Raw genomic sequence first — 15,298 nt, 5'->3', positions numbered from 1 at the left:
AGAAGAAAATGGACCCACATGTACAAAAAATATTTATTGAAGCCCTTTTTGTAGTAGCAAAAAGACTGGAAACTAAAGAAGTGCCTACTTTGGGTAACGTCAAAACAAATTTTGGCATACATATGGAATGGGATATTACTGTGAAATGAAGAAATAAAGTTTCAGAGAAACCTAATAAGACTATATAAGCTAGTGCAGAGTGAAGTGAGCAGAACTGGGGAAGCAGCTTATATATATAATTAGAACAACATTAAAAAGAAAAACAACTTAGACTTTGGAATGCTGGTAAATGCAATGACAAAGCACAATTCCAGAGCACCAAAGATGAAACATGCTACCTTCTGACAGAGGTATGATAGACTCAAATTGCAGATTGAGATGAACATTTTTGGATATGACTAACGAAGGAATTTGTTTTGCTTGACATGTATTTGTTACGAGGGTTTTCTTTTTCTTTTAATGTTGTTCATTGACGCTGAGGAACAAGTGAGAGAGAGAGAGAGAGAAAGCATCCTTGTTAATTGGAATGCAATAAGATTAAATATAAAAATTTGAAAAAAGCAATGCATGTACTGTTAGATGATGGGTTTTGGTAGGAAAATAAGGTTGCTTCTACAAACTTTTATTCCTTTTAGTTACATATTTGTTTTATATATTGGGGGATACCTGTCTTGACTTCAAAGACCCTATTCTTACCATGACTTTCCTCCTTCCTGAGATGATTCATGTAGTTCTTACTTGAGATTTTAATGGGCCTTAGGGTACACAAACTTGTTTCTCAGTTTAGTTAAATAAGTGCTGGTTAGATACCTCTGTTAAGAAATTATTGATACACCTTCCCCTCTCCTGCTACTCGAGGAGCCAGCCACCACCATGAATGACGCTGTAACCATCAGAACCAGGAAGTTCATAACAAACAGACTTCTTCAGTGTAAACAGATGGTTATAGATGTCCTTCATTCTGGAAAGGCCACAGTACCCAAGACTGAAATTCGAGAAAAACTGGCCAAGATGTACAAGACAACTCCAGATGTCATTTTTGTCTTTGGATTCAGAACCCATTTTGGTGGTGGCAAAACAACAGGCCATGGCATGATTTATGATTCCCTTGACTATGCAAAGAAAAATGAACCAAAGCACAGACTTGCAAGGCATGACCTGTATGAGAAGAAAAAGACATCAAGAAAACAGCAAAAGGAATGCAAGAACAGAATGAAGAAAGTCAGGGGTACTGCAAAAGCAAATGTCAGTGCTGGCAAAAAGAAGGAATAATAGGCACTATGGATGATGTTTATCCAGGAAGATAATTTTTCATCAGAGAATAAATAAGCTGCGTAAAAACTTCAAAAAAAAAAAGAAATTGATACAGATTTTGTTTTTATATCACCTAAATTTTCTCTTGTATTCTTTCCTCCTCTCCAAGAGAATCTTCCCTTATAACAAGGCATTAAAAAAAAAAGAAAAGAAAAGAAGATGAAAAAATTCAGTAAAATTCAGAAAAAGTTACATGCAGTGTTCCACACTTAGAGGCCTTGACTTCTGAAGAGGGGTGGGATGGTGTTTTATGTATCTTATTTGAGGTCAAGTTCTTTATAATTTCATGACATTGAGTTTCATTTGTTATGTGGTAATTGTTTTTTCCTTTTATATATTTAAAGTCATGTATATTCTGTCTCTTTAAACTTCACTTTGTATCAGTTCATGTAAGTCTAAGTTTCTCTGTGTATTATTCATGGTCATCATTTTATTTTTTAAATTCAGTTTTATTTTATTTTCAAATCAGAATTCTTTACCCCCATTGAAAAAGCAAGAAAACCAAAACTGTACATGTAGTGAAGCAAAACATTCCCACATTTGTCGTCTTCATCTTCATCTTCAGTCATTTCCAACTGTTCATTACTCCATTTGGGGTTGTCTAGGCGAAGATACTAGAATGGTTTGCCATTTCCTTTTCCAGCTCATTTTGCAGATGAGGAAACTTAGGCAAACAGGGTTAAGTGACTTGCCCAGAGTCACACAGCTAGAAGTGTCTGAGGCTTGATTTGAACTCAGGAATATGAGTCTTCCTGACTCTAGGCTTGGCTAGACTTGTCCACTATGCCACCTAACTGCCCATTCCCACATTAGATATGTTTAAAAAAAATAAAACATAATGCCTTAATCTGCATTCCGAGTCTATCACATACTCTGTTTGTAGAGGGTGGATACTATGTTTCATCATGAGTCTTCTGCAATTGCAGTTGGTCATTGTAGTGATCAGAATTCTCAAATCTTCCAGTTATTTGTCTTTACAATATTGTTGGTATTACATAAATTGTTCTAGTTCTGTGCATTTCATTTTGTTAATTCGTGTGTTTTCCCAGGTTTTACTGAAACCACCCTCTTTTTAGAAGGCTTACTCCTAAATATTTTATACATTTCTCTTCATGCTGATTTTATTAGTAATATACAGAAATGCTGACAGTTTTTTAAAATATCCTGCAACTTTGCTGAAGTTGTTTGAATTACTTTTTAGTTGATTTTCTAGATTCTCTAAGTAGACCAACATATCTACAAAAAGTGATAATTTTGTTTCCACTTTCATGCTTACCATTTCTTAGACTAATAATATTCCATTACATTCATGTATCACAATTTGTTTAGTCATTTCCTAGTTGATGGCCATCTAGTTTGTTTCTAGTTCTTTGCTACCACAAAAAGAGACATCTTCCATTTGACATAGAATTTTGAATCCTTCAAGGATCTATGATTCTGGCCCATGTAGACATTCTTCTACCCTACCCCACCCCAGGCTTAGTGCTCTTTATGATTTGCTGTGGCCCCTGAACGTGTCTTCTGGTGCTTTATTTTTCTGCTTTTAGTGGGGCTGGTCGTTTGATTAGATATGTACCACTAGGCTTGTACTTGATGCATTTCCAGATTAATAATAGTACCTGTAGAGCCACCAGCACTTCATTCACCTAGACTTTGACATGGAGAAACGTTGTTTCATTCATTTACCAAATGTTTATTGAATAGTTTGTGTGTGTGGAGGGAGCATAAAAGACAGTTTCAGTTTATGGTTTGGTAGGGTTGATTAACCAGATAAATATAATATAAAGTACACAAGAAGAGTACAAAGTTCACAAGAGGGAGAAATCTCTTCCAGGTGAGGAAGGTCAGCGAAGACCTGATGGGGAGAGAGTGACATTTGCAGGATAGTTACAACATCAAGAATCAGAGTTAGGAATAGAGGGCATTCCAAATGTACAACAAAAGTATAGAGGCTAGAAAGTGTGGTCTGTGTTTTGGGAAGGTTGAGTATATGAAGGAGGAAGCGTGAAGTAAGGTTGAAAGGCACACGATATGCCCATTGATGTTGAAGTTATGGATGAAGAGACCAGTTTCCACTCTCAGGGAGCTTAGAATTAAGATCTCTAATGAATGAGACAGGAAGTGCTGAGGAAATTTAGAAAAAGGTGAGGATATTTCATTTTAGTCAATCATTCAGTAATCATTAAGTTTGTATTATTTGCCAGGCACTGTGCTAAGTTCTGGGAATATAAATATAAGTAAAAAGAAATCAATTCCTGACCTCAGGAAGAGCTCACATTTTAATGGGGGAAGAAAACACACATAAGGGAGCTGGAAAGAGTTGGAGGGAAGGTACCTAGGGAGAGTCTTATGGAGGAGTCCAGGATTGCAGTCTGGTGAAAAATGAAGAGGTGAGTGGCTTGGGCCATCCAACTTAAATGGAAGTTCTGAGAAGAGTCATCCAGTTAGAGAGAGGAACCAAATGGGCTGAGAGTACTTCCTAGGTGTAAGTTCCAGGACTGAAGTGATCTTCTGGGATGAAGAGTTTAGTGAGAAAATATGAACAAAGGTTCCATGTCAGGTCTGAAAATTTATACTGACAGTGAAGTAAGGAGATCAGCCTGTCTAGAATAGTGGAAAATAAAAATGTTAGATAGATGAAGTGAGATGAGATTATGGAGGCCTTGAGTTATAAGGTTGAGGAGCTCTGGGACTTTATTTTTTAGATAGGTGTGAGTCAGTCTGTCGATGCTTTTGATGGAAGTGGAACATTAGGAAGTTTAGTTTGCTGGTAAAGAGTGGCATCAGGATCAATTTTCTCACTTACATCTGACTCTTCTGGATAGTGATTTTGCATGAGGCATGCAAAAAAAAAAGTGACTGGGGGAGGGGGGAGCGGGGAACCCTTTCAAGTTACATTTTGTTTGTAGGTATGATAGCCAAGCTATATAATACAATAAACCAGTATGCATAAATGTAGTGGATAAATAACTGGATAGGGTCAGAAATACATGGATTTAATTTCTTCCTGTGGTCCATACTAGCTGTTAGCAATTTACTTAAACTCTGAGCCTCAATTTTTTTAACTGTTAAATGGGGAGAACATCTATAGTACATACCTCAGAGGATGGTTGGAAGGCTCAGATTAGATAATAAATTGTAAAGTGCTTTGCAGCACTATATAAATGTTGTAATTATGTTGTTCCCATCAATTGTGATGAGATTTAGATAGGAATGATCCTGCAGCAAGCCAGTAACCTTTATATTTCTTTATATTCTGTTATGTGGCTTATTGCACAGGTCGATAAAACAATTGGATTTTGTATTTGAATATGAATATTAGTTCATAAGTTCATCCTTTATAGGCTCACTGAAAACATCTTTGACAGAATGCCAGTGACAGACTGGGCAAGCGCAATGGATCTGTATCTCATTTTATTCCAATGTGATTTTAGCCTTATTACTGTACCTTTTGTGGCTACATGTTTTGTGTAGTTTCCAAAACATTGCTTAGTTAATGGTCTGTTTTGTCAAGGAAAAAATAACAGTTTACCTGAAGAGAACATTCAGTCTTGATTGAGAATATGAAATCTGATTATAGCAGGGGTTCTTAATCTTTTTTGTGTCATGGATCTTTTTGGCCGTCTGGTGTAGGTTATGGAATTCTCAGAATAATGTTTTTAAATGCATAAAATGAAATGCATTGGGTTACAAAGGAAACCAAATTAACAAGATATTTTAAAAATAAGTTCACATGCCCTTGAACTAGAGGGATAGAAGACACCCTACTTAAATCATTGTTAAATGAGTTTAGCATCGAAGAGAAAATATAGTTGGGAAGGTTGCTAGAGCAAAGGTGTGGGAATTGTAGAAATATTAGCTAAATTTAGAAGCAATCATAGTCATAAATCTTGAAGAAACCTTCAGAAAAGAATATTTAAACATTTTTGTTCATCCTTCAGTTGTCAGACTCTTCATGACCCCATTTGGGGTTTTTTTGGCAAAGATACTGGAGTGGTTTGCCATTTCCTTCTCCAGCTTATTTTATAGGTGAGGAAACTGAGGCAAAAAGGATTAAATGACTTGCCCAGGATCTTACAGCTAATAAGTGACTGAGGTCCGATTTGAACTCAGGAAGATGAATCTTGCCAGCTCTAGGCTTAGCACTCTATCCACTGCTTCACCTAGCTACCCCATGTTAGAACATATAATCTTAGAATTAGAAAGAACCTCATAGAATAGTGTGTTAAGACAAGAAGGGATCTGAGAATATGAAGTGTTTGAACATAACGTAGGCATTGCTTAATTTGGTCATTTCTGGAAGCCATGATTAGCCTGAAGCTGCTAACCAGTATCCCTTGAAAAGTAAGTGGTAAAAAACTAGCTTCTATTAAAATTTTATTTCTGTGAAATAGTATAAAGCCATGAAGCGTTAGGGCAGCCAGTCTTGAAATGTGTTAAAGCTAAGGCTCATTAATCTTTAACAAGTTGAAAAGGAAATGTATGGCTAAGTAACTGGTGTAGATTTGCAAAATTAAAATTGTCTTCATATATTGTCAGGCTGGATTTGAACTCAGGTCCTCCTGACTCCAAGGCTCGAGCTCTATCCACTGTGCCACCTAGCTGCCCTGAGAAATTCTTTAAAAGGGTATGGATTAGAGAGGTAGTGTGGTTAGAAGTAAACTAGAGGAAGTATAGAGTAAAAAGGCTGAGGAGGACAATAGTGAGGAAAAAGAGGATGGAGGGAAATACACAAATATCAATTTTAACTTTGAATGTGAGTGGAATGAACTCACCCATAAAATGGGAAACGAATAGCAGAATGAATTAAAAATCAGAATTTGACAATATGCTGCTTACTCTTAAACACATTTAAAAATGAGAGATACATAGGGCAGTTAGGTGGTACAGTGGATAGAGCAATGGCACTGGAGTCAGGAGGACCTGAGTTCAAATCCAGCCTCAGTCACTTGACGCTTACTAGCTGTGTGACCCAAGACAAGTCACCCATTGCCTAGTGCCCCCCCCACCCCAATGAGAGATACACACAGAGTTAAAATAAGGGACTAGAGTAAAATTTATTATGTGTCAGCCTCTGCAGAAAAAGCAGAGTTAGCAATCATGATCTCAGACAAAGTTAAAGCAAAATAGGTTTAATGAAAAGAGATATACAGGAAATTACATTCTGCTAAAAGGTATCATAGATAATTAATATCAATACTAAACACCAAATACTAATATATATATATACATATACACACACACACACACACACACCAAATACTATGGCATCCAAATTTTTAAAAGTAAAGTTAAATGAATTGAAGGTGAAAATAGATATTAGTACTATGATAGTGGGGGACTTTAATCTTCCCTCTCAGAACAAGGCAAATCTAACCAAAAAATAAATAAGAAAGAAGTCAAAGAGATGAATAGAATTTTAGATAAGTTAGATATGATAGATATCTGGACAGAACTGAATGGGAATAGAAAAGAATTTCTCTTAGCAGTACATAGTACCTTTACAAATATTGACTATATATTAGGGCATAAAAATTTTATATCTAAAAGCAGAAATATTAAATGCTTCCTTTCTAGTCCACAATGCAATAAAAATTATATTTAATACAGGGACCATGGGAACAGAAAAAAACTTAATTGGAGAGTAAACAACCTAATCTTAAAGACTAAATGAGTTAAAAAATAAAACATAGAAATCAGTAATTTCATTAAAGAAAATGACAATGATGAGGCAACATATCAAAACTTAATGTGATGCAGCAAAAGCAGTAATCAGAGGAAAATTCATATCTCTAAGTGCTTATATTAATAAAATAGAGAGAGCACACCAAGGAATTGGGGATTCAACAAAAAAAACTAGGAAAAAACAAATTAAAAATCCCCAATTAAACACTAAATTGGAAATCCTAAAAATTAAAGGTAAAATTAATAAAACTGAGTGTAAGAAAACCTTTTTTTGTTTGTTTGTTTTGTTCATTTTTTTGGTGAGGCAATTGGGGTTAAATGACTTGCCTAGGGTCACACAAGCTAGTAAGTGTCAAGTGTCTGAGGCTGGATTTGAACTCAGGTCCTCCTGACTCGCAGGCCAGAGCTGTATCTACTGTGCCACCTAGTTGCCGCAAGAATACTTTTAATTAATAAATTAAACTAAGAGTTGGTGTTATGAAAAAACTAATAAAATAGACAAACCATTGTTTAATATGATTCAAAAAAAGAGAGAAAACCAAATTACTAGCATCAAAAATGAAATTAAAGGAATTGTAAGGAGTTATTTTGCCCATAAATGCCGGAATACTTAGTTGTAGCTTTGATGGAGCCTTAATAAAGCTGCCCCCAGCCCTAATATTCTAACTTCCTTATATGGGCCCAACTGAAAAGTAGGCACATCTTGATTTTAACCACATAATCTTTAATCACACTACAGGCCCCACTGAACAGCTGGCCAACTGCCCCTACTTAGTCACTGCCCCCCGACTCTATCCTAATTTCATGTATGCCTCACTGCTCACTAGAACAACAGATGTGTCCATGAACTCAAATTTCTCACAGAAATAGCAGATGTGTCCATGTGATGGGATCACAGTCACTGGCTCTAGCTAGCCACTGCTCCCAGACCCATTCCTCATATTTCCCACAGAAACAGCGGGTGTGTCCATGCACTCAACACAACTACATCCATCTAGTCTCAGGACCACAATAGTTGGCCAGTCAGAAAGCAACAGCACCAGGATGCCCAGCAGGATGTAGACTCTGAAACAATAGAAAGAACTTTTCCTAAGTAGGCACCTGTGCAGTAATAGCACAAGCTGTCCTTTAGGTGAACTTACGATGTAGAGAGGCTTAGTATAATATCATTATCATACATATTACCTAATCCCTTAACAGACCTCTCCTGCCTTTTTAGTATTCATAATTTCTGTTATGTAATTGCACCTTTACCCTATAAAAGTCCGTCTTGCTTTCACTAAAGTTGCTGGTTCCTCTTGGAACATAGTCCGCTTCATGAGGGGCATCAATCTCAATAAATGTCAATACTTGAATTAGAAGTGGTCTGACTCTGCATTCTTTGAGATGGTTCTGCTATAACACATCATGAAACTACAACAGCTTCATTAAAAAAAACAACTTGTTCAAAGCATCATCTTAATTTTTTACTCTTTTGTATTTTGAATAATTTATTAAAATTTGTTTTTAATTTTCAAAGTCTGGAAATATTTAGTATGGAAACATAATTTGCCTAATTATATGATGCTTTATTGGCTTTGTCAGAGCATGGGTTGGAAGGTAAAATGCATCAATTCTTGAGAAATATAGGAGACACAAGCTTGCGACTCACCTAGAGTTTATATTCTTTGTCCCTTTCTTCCTTCCTATTCTTATGATCTTTTCTCCCTCTTCCCCCCCCCCTTCTCTTCTTTTGGCACTTTTTATCCTCCCCCTCCGTAAGGAAACAAGAATCATGGAATCAAATTAGATTGGCCGATGACCTTAAGTCATAGTCATAGAACGTCAGAGAGCAGAAACATAGAATGTTAAAGCAGTTTGGAAGGCACCTGAGAGAGTTCTTTTCCAAGCCTCTCATTTTACAAATAGAAACTGAGATGAAGAACCAAAGCAGAAAGGAATGGGGTGTCTCTTTTTTGGTGGGACCTGTAATTTCATCAGTGTAGGGACCTCCTGGTGAGAAACTCTAATACAGGTAGGTACCAGCTCTGCAGCTTCTGGTCTTAGAGAGGGTACCTAGGCATTGAGAAGGGTATCCTGTGTGTCTGTGTCAGAAGTAGGATTTGAACACCACGTTTTCCAGGTCTTGAGTCCAATTCTCTAATCTCTGTGCTATACTACTTTCTATATTACTCCCAGATTATATCCCAGGTAATATTCCATATTACCCTTATCTAATACATGGGTATTTGTGTTCCAAAAAATGACCTGAGTAGTCATTAATGAATTCGTGGGGGGGGGGGCCTGGCAATTGGGGTTAAGTGACCTGCCCAGAGTCACACAGCCAGTGAGTGTTATGTGTCTGAGGTCACATTTGAACTCAGGTCCTCCTGACTCCAAGGCCAGTGCTCTATCCACTGCGCCACCTAGCTGCCCCTGTGAACTCTCTTTTCAATGATTCCAATTAGAATACACTTTATCATTTATTACATGGTCTTCAAGAGTTGCTGTGACCCCAAAATTTGTTACCCTAATGACTAACCTGGTGATCACTTAGCTAGACTGGACCTTACAGAGTGAGGTATGATAGTAGGACTTTGGTGTTATTTCTTATGCACGATGCTTACTTTTATGTTTTCAACACAATTGTTGCAGTGAAAGAGTTTGAAGTGACCTTATAGTTTATCTAGTACAATTGCTACCCCAGGCCTTTGCTCTATCTGCTTCACCACCTATGTTTATCTAGTCCAGGTCCCAGGAATCCCTTTATAGCCATCTCTGACAAATGGCCATCCATCTTTTCCTTGAATACCTCCAGTGGTGGGGAATTCATTAGCCTGCAAAGATTCCATTGTTGGGAAGAACTTTCTCCTACTGAGGAAATCTAATTTTTTATGCCTTCTATTATTATCCAGCTTCTGTCCTTTGGGTCTGAGCAGAATAATTCTTAGTTCTTCTGATGAATTCCTTGAGGATAAAGTGAATTTTTAATAGAAGTTGTTAGGAATGAAATTTAGAATTTCCCATTTAGAGTCCAGTTGTACCTCCTGACAGCAAAAGAGCATTAAGAGAAGAAGCTCTCAACAGCTTTGGTGTAGCATAGTCTAAGATTTGAGAGTTAGGAGGATGTGTTTTCAGGTCTTCTCTCTGGCATCCACAATCCCTGTGATTTTTTTTTCTCTAAGCAAAAAGCAATTAGTATTTTTGGAGGGGGGGGGCAATTGGGAGTTAAGTGACTTGCCCCAGGTCACACAGCTAGTAAGTGTTTGGTTTGAGGTCGGATTTGAACTCAGGTCATCCTGACTTCAGGGCCGGTGCTCTATCTACTGCGCCACCTAGCTGCCCCCACAAAAAGCAATTATTAAGAGTTTACTAGTGCCAGACACTGTGCCAAGCACAGGGGATACAAAGAAAAATGGTTCCTGTTCTCAAAGAACATAACATTTAAAAAAAATTAAATTTTATTACTTTCAATGAGCAAAATTCAACTTCTCTCCCCTTCCCCCTCTGGTTCCCTGATTAACAAAGGAAAAACAAAATGGTTGGTCATTGCAACAATTTGAGTTTCTAGTTTTTCGAAACTTATTTGACTTTACAGTATTGTTGTCTGTATAAATTGTCCTCCTGGTTCTGCTTTCTTCACCCTGTATCAGTTCATATAAGTGTTTCTACTCGTTTCTGTAATCATCTCCTTCATTTCTTGTAGCACGATAGCATTCCGTCACTGATTAATCTGTAAACATTTATTAAGTACCTGCTATGTGCCAGGTACTGTGCTAAGTGCTGGGGATACAAAAAGAGACAAAAAATAGCCCTTGTCCTTAAGGAGCTTACAACCTGCATTTATATACTATAACCTATTCATACATTCTTTAATTTATGGGCACCCGTTCTGATTCCCATGCTTTGCCATCTGAAAAATAGCTATAATTACTTTTATTCATTTTTAGAGTTTGTTTTCCTTAGGACAACTAACTTCTCCCTTAATCTACCCTCTCTAATTTCTCTTCCTTTCCATATTTCCCTGTTGCAACACTTGTGATCGTGAGAAAGTCACTTAACATCCTTGGGCTTTGTTTTCCTTATCCGTGAAATGAGGATTTGGACTAGATGGGGGGCAGAGGAGCACTTTGTATATATCTTGTTTAAGAGTCTTGAAAATTTCTGCTTCTTCAAGGACACAGCCAGTAACTAATCATTCTTGAGTCTCTTAAAATTTTTCAACCGAACAAAACATTTGACTTACTGCTTAGGAAAGAAAAGTATATAGTGACGCTTGTATTGTACAGTGGTATCGAAAACTCAAGCCTGAGTCCTGGCTCCTAGTTATTTGCTGTATGACTTGGGATAAGTAATTTTTATAAAAAATGAGGATTTTGAAATCTCAGTCATGTCATTATGTAAAATTGAAATGATAATATTTATATAGTCTCATTAAGTGGGTTGTGAAATATATACTAGGTAGTTATTGAAGTGGTAGCTATTATTAGTGATACAGCTGGAATGGAACTCAGCAGTGGAGTGGAATAGGGGCACATTTCTCTATGGATCTCTGTTGTGCTCCATAAATGCTCATGGTACACATGGTATGTTTATCTTTTTTTATCTTGCCCTTGAGACTTGATCAGCTTAACTCCTTTTCTGGTTTTGCATATATAATGTTTTATACCACTTCTGGTCTATAATACATTGTTAGTAATATGGTTTATTTGTGCCCAGCATGTTTTTCTCTCCCTTGCCCGTTGTATAAACTGAAACTTTAACTCTTCAGAAACTGTGGTATTCTGTGATTTTTAGCCATATGACATCATAGGAACAATATGGGCCTTTGTCTCAAAGAGATGATAAGGACTCATTGAAAGCACTACAAAGTTTTGCAGATGAATTCCAGGTTACTCTCTGCCTCCTGTATAATTCTGGATCCTGTTTATTCTCTATCTTCAATACCTTAAGATATGTGTACTGATAGATTAGCTATATAAACCTCGTATCTGGTTGAATATCATAGTCTGGACAATAAACATTTTTATCTATTGAATAGCTCAAGTAAGATAGCACTATATAACTAAATCCTATTTGAAAGAAATACAAAAATGAATCGAGTATTTGGACACATTTAAAACTTACATAAGCAGTTACAAAATACTTTATCATAATAAGGACAACTTAAATAATTAAAGATAATGTTCATTGTTCATAGTTGTGCTATTCCAATATGGTGAGAATAATGATATTGGCTCAGTTAATTTACAGATTAGACTTAGTACTATACTAGTCAAATTAACAAAAGATTTTTAGAAGTAGATTTAAAAAAAAATAGAATTCATTTGGAGGAGAAAAGATCTAGACTCTTAGAGGACATAATAATTTAAAAAAGAAAGAAAGGGAAATGAATGAAAAAATCTTAAATATCTGCTATATGCTAGAGCAGCTAGACACTCTGCTAAGGTCTGAGTATACAAAGTGATAACAGTCTCTGCCCTCAGAGAGTTTACATTCTGATGGGGGGAGAGAATGGTGGCCAGGAAAGAGAGCTGTATAGAGTATTATATTACAAGGATGATCAGATGATCCATAATGTGGTAAATTGATATGTCTTTTCGAAGGATGTGTGATAATATTGATTTTGGAGGTATTTTTTCTGGTAGTTTTAGCACAAGCACAGTGGCTGGCACGTAGCAAGTACTTTATGTTATTGATTGATTTTCTAGTCTGTTCCAGAGGTACTGTTCTAGGTAGCATGAGGCAGGGTAGCAGCATGTTAGATGGCAAAATGGTCAGAATGGGCAGCTGAATGGGATGCAAAGCACTTTGAGTGAATAGCACAAAGCAGTAATTGTCAAAACTATTTGGTACTAGTTAAAAAATGGAAACGTTGATCAGTGGTGGAATTGATGAGATAAGCAAGAATCAGAAACAAACTCAGTAGTCCAATGTTTAACAAATTACAAAACATAAACTAGTTTAAGGGAAAATTCTCGCTTTGATAACTTCTGGGACAACCAGAAAGTAGTTCACATCCTCCCTCTCCCAAAAGACTTTGACTGGCATCTTACATGTGCCACAATAAATTCCAAATGGAATTGTGACCTATATAAATACATAGAGAAGAATAGGGATATATCCTGTACAACCATTGTTAGGAGGAGAATGCTTAATCAAAGAAGGAATAGATGTGATTGTAAGAGATAAAATTAGCAATTTCAGTTGCATAAGATTTCAAAGAAGATTTTGGATGAACAAAATGTAGCTAGGATAAGAAGGGGAACTGTCACTTGAGAAAAAAATCTTTGCATGAAATATCTGATAAAAAGTCAAGGTACCTAGGTTTTTAAAACATATAGGCAATTCTACTATAATGGGGCATAAGCTTTTCCAAAAAGTACTATGCTGTATGCAGAATCCCACAATAAAGACTATAGAACTTTTGGGGAAATGCTACTTGGAGCACAACACTCTAAAACTTTGTCAGTGACGTAAAAAAGATAAGAACTAATAAAAAGTCAAACAATTAAAATGCATAGATAATGCGATAAAAAGTAGTGGTGAGGAGGGTACCTTGAACTGCTGCTGTCCTAGCATCCCGGGGAAGCAAATTGGGCAGGCACAACCTCCAGCTTCAGGAGGCTATGGGGAAGAGGGTGTAGTGGGTCTGGGAGTGCTATGTATCAGCCCTATTTGGATTGATATGTATGAGTCTTACTTGGCCCACAGCTCTTATGGCAGCAGTGGGTATATGATGGAGGTTTACCTTGACAAAGATCTGATGTTTTCTTGTTGAAGTGGGCCTCAGTTTGTGAGTTAAGGGGTGCGGTTTTTCTGCATTCTCCCTTTCACATTTATGCTTAAAAAGTTTCCTAATGTATCAATCACATTGGAACAATTTGCATTTTCAGAACACACGTTATAGCACGACTATGTAAAGCATGAGCCATTTTCCCAGTAGATTAGTAGTTCAAGGATGTGAACAGTTCTCACAAGAATGGCAGTCGTTTAACCTAAAGATTCTCTTAATCACTGATAAGAGTAATACAAATAAAAAAACCATAAATGTTTCACCTCAGTGATTTAGGAAAGATGACAAAACATGGAACAGTCTTGTATGACCCATATCTGCGTGGAAGACTCTTTATTGGAATACAGTGAAAGCCTTTAAAATGATGTTTTGCTTTTTTTCAATCACAATAAATATCTAGAATTTCAATTCTTCACATCTTGAGGGGAGACTGTAAGCATGTGATTTCCTGTAGGACATCCTTTGCAAAAGCCTAGTTGTTCCTTTCTCATTCTTTTTTCATCAGGGATGCCTTCAATATATGTGTAGATTATCATTATAAAGAATGTGTTGAGAGGGGTGAAGTAGGCAAAGGTCAAGGGTGACTGATATTTCCTCAGTTGCTAGATTTTTTCTCTGTGTATTTGATATCCTCGCTTTCATATATCTTGAGAATCACTTCTTCATTGTTCTCAAAATTGTGCTGCCCTCTAACATGGATTTTTTTGGGGGGGTTTACTTCACCAGCTGTTTTTTTTTCTTTAGTGCCATTTCTTTTCTTCATAAAGCATATTGGGGACTGTTAAGAATCCAAATGTGGTGGTTACTTTGTCATCAATGATTGTTATGGGAATGTTGACCGAAGTGATCTAGCTTAAATTGAGTCTCTGGTCAAGCTTTCTGTAAACTTGTTTTACCTTTTTGAAAAAATTTTATATATTAAAATATATTTAATATAACCATATTTATATCTGTTTCAGTCAACAAAAATCTACCTTTCCTCTCCACCCCCACCTCCCACTTTGAGAATGAAAGAAAAACAAAACTCTCTTCACAGGCTCATGTAATCAAGCAAAACAAATTTCCTCACTGACCATGTGCAAAAACATGTCTCATTTTATTTTCTGACCCCTTAACCTCTCTGTCAGAAGGTGAGTAGCATGTTTCATCATTAGTTCTCTGGAATAGTGGTTGATGATTATGCTGATCAGAGTTAATAAGTCTTTTAAAATTGTGTATGTTTACCAGATTGTTATTGTATAAATTGTTCTCTTGGTTCTGTTCACTTCATTCTGTATCAGTTTATAGAAATCTTACAGGTTTCTCTAAAACTATCCCTGTTATCATTTCTTACAATGCAGTATGTTCCATCACTTTTATATACCATAACTTATGCCATACCCAAGTTTCTGGACACTCCCTCAGATTCCCATTCTTTGCCAACTCAAAACGAGCCATAAATATTTTGTCCATCTTTGGTTTGTTTTGCTTAGAACTAATCCCTCCATAAATCTGTCTCCTTCTAATCTCCTTTTCTCCCTTTTC

At 36.5% G+C, this 15,298-nt stretch overlaps 1 protein-coding gene and 1 pseudogene across 3 annotated transcripts in view; both read left to right on the top strand.

Moving 5' to 3' along the window:
• LOC114047032 (spermatid perinuclear RNA-binding protein) overlaps positions 1-15,298 on the top strand; it is a 136,988-nt gene that overhangs the window by 46,127 nt on the left and 75,563 nt on the right. The window lies entirely within an intron of this gene.
• LOC114047034 lies at positions 874-1,272 on the top strand (annotated as a pseudogene).

This window comes from Vombatus ursinus, unplaced genomic scaffold, assembly GCF_900497805.2.
Source record: "Vombatus ursinus unplaced genomic scaffold, bare-nosed wombat genome assembly UNPS02014786.1, whole genome shotgun sequence".
In the NCBI taxonomy this organism is placed as follows: domain Eukaryota; kingdom Metazoa; phylum Chordata; class Mammalia; order Diprotodontia; family Vombatidae; genus Vombatus; species Vombatus ursinus.
This window is presented reverse-complemented; position numbering and strand designations above follow the sequence as displayed.